The 2479-nt window shown below is 32.2% G+C and overlaps 1 protein-coding gene across 2 annotated transcripts in view; it reads right to left on the bottom strand.

Annotated features, from left to right (window-relative positions):
* FBXL17 (F-box and leucine rich repeat protein 17) overlaps positions 1 to 2479 on the bottom strand; it is a 172953-nt gene that overhangs the window by 166118 nt on the left and 4356 nt on the right. The gene's annotated exons all lie outside the window — the stretch shown is intronic.

The following is a 2479-nucleotide window of genomic DNA, read 5'->3' as shown; positions in this document are numbered from 1 at the left end:
ACCAATTTTTAAGTAAAATCCCTTCCTGAAACAATGGCTTCAGAACAATAGATGTGAATGTACCTCCAATATAACTGAGGAGGACATATTGTGTTTAAACCCAAAATGTGGTTTTATGCACTAACCTGAAAATTATTACTTCAAGGAGCTCCTACTTTTCCTGACAAAAATTACTTTGCCTCTAACATATATCACTAAAACATAACTTGAGTGAAATACTCCAGGTATTTTTGTTTTTCAAACAAACGTATTAACACAAAAATAATAATAAAATTCATACAGAAGTGCATAAAAGTAATGTAGTTAATTAGATTCAGTATTATTTGTTTTCAAAAATTACTGACTGACAGTATTCATCCAGAAGTTTCCTGTTCTGTATTCCTAAATATGCCACCCCAGAAGATATTGGCCTTGAAGGAGGCACTGGTTCAAACCAGCATTATCACTGCAGAAAGTGCTCTTGCCTAGGAAAAGGTGAAAAAGGAACAGCTGCTTTTCTTTAGGGTTTAACTTGGGATTTCCAGAAGCAGTTAGTTTCAATTAATTCAATACACACTCAGTATATCTAGCATAGATGTACACATGTCCATCCTACGCTCTTCTATTTTAAAATATTATAAAGTATCCCACAAAATCCCAAAATTCTACCCAATGCTTTTCTTCCTCTTCATGTATATTTAATGAACTACACATTAGAAATCTTCTGAAGTACTTCAGTAACAATACACATAAATGCACTGCAAAAGTCAAATACTATATACTTGAATAAGCTTTACTATAAACCAGTTGCCAACATTCTGAAGACACTTAAGAACTACTTAAACAGTGATCCAGACAGCCGAAGCAAAAAGAAAATAGGTTATGTAGTACCAGCACAGTATTCAGAAATTATCTGCTTTGTGTTGGTAATTTACAGTATCAAGGATTTCAAGTCCTGTACAGAGTCAATATCGCCACCTAAGGGTGAATACGAAGTATCGTATTTATTGCCGAATTATTAAAAGAAAAATGTATAGAGAAAATAATGATGATGTAGGATGAATGGTTCAAATACCTTTACGGAAAATACATATTTATGCACAAACACATATCTTGACTTTCTTTTTCAACTTTTAGCACCAAAGCAGGCACAAATGGTTTACCTTAAGAACATTATTAGAGAAACTGTTAACAAGGTCAAAAGTAAAACAGACTTGAACAAAAAATAAATAAAAATAAAAATAAAATCTTCAAAATAACACTGTATCATTTAGATTTCCAAAGAAATTATTGAACTGTTTTATTCTGTTGCATAAAATAACACAGTGAACATTGTCACAAAAGAAAAGTTTCGTGAAAGACCAACTTTCCAATACTGCTTCTAATACTGAACAGATCCCTCAAACGCTTTTTCCATATCTCAGCTTAGTTCTGATATTGTTACTGAATGTTTTTTAAGCATGGAACATTGTTCCATTACAGCACAGTAGTTATTGTTAGTATATCAGACCAGAGTAGACAAATTAAAGTACATTAAAGACTGTATCATTATTAATGAATCACCAACACTGTCATGTGTAACAAACTTTCCATTTAGAAAGCTCTAATATAATATTTGAGAAAAGGTAAAGCATCAGTGTCCGCAGCTAAGATATACAATACAGAGATCAGTTCTATACTGGTTTCATATTCAATACGTATGCATATGTTTTGCAAGCAAAAAGTCTTATGTATGGGTTCTGTATCTAGAAAGAATACTAACTACGCTTTTATGAAGAACATGAGTTTCTAATAAAAATAAAAATAGAAAGGGAAAAGTTTGGAACAACTACAGTTTTTCAAATCCTTAAAACAATCAAATGAGCTAGTCAGAAATGTTTGAGAAAAGTATTCATATGGAAGCATGGGGAAATTATTCCCTTTCTTGGAAATATCTCCAAGTAGAACATTTTAAACAATAACATGTAAAAAGTGAAATAGTATGTGCAATAGGTTAGGGGTGAGAAAGCAAGAAAATCACATAATTTTTACGAAACATTTTCCCCAAAAAGCCTTTTTCACTTAGCAGTGAGAGAGAGACTTCTGTACACTGTACACTTCAGTACTTCACAGTACCAGATGATGTATAGTGTATGACTTTTCCCATCAAACAATTTGACTGGACTAAAATCAAAGCTAAGTGCTCTTTACTTTCCACATATTTGCACTGTTGCAAAGGCCTTTGGACACACTGCAAATGGTTCATAGCCAATGTGTAAGAAGAAAGAGAACTGACTTCCAAGCTCAAGGACAGCACAAAAGAAAAGTATTAATTCTCAGTAATTAAGCATGAATATAGCAAATTACACTATGCCATTAATACTATAAAAATGAGAGTTTATTTTGTCCAATAGAATTTTACAGTAGGTTAGCTCCAGTCAATGCTTTAAAATGTGTAAGTATTTACCTATTTGGCGTAAGATAGACAAAAACAAAGGCCTTCCGTTTTATTTGTAACGAT

Source organism: Meleagris gallopavo, chromosome Z (genome assembly GCF_000146605.3).
Source record: "Meleagris gallopavo isolate NT-WF06-2002-E0010 breed Aviagen turkey brand Nicholas breeding stock chromosome Z, Turkey_5.1, whole genome shotgun sequence".
Lineage (NCBI taxonomy): Eukaryota > Metazoa > Chordata > Aves > Galliformes > Phasianidae > Meleagris > Meleagris gallopavo.
Note: the sequence above shows the minus strand (reverse complement) of the source record. Positions and strands in the feature narration are given on the sequence as shown.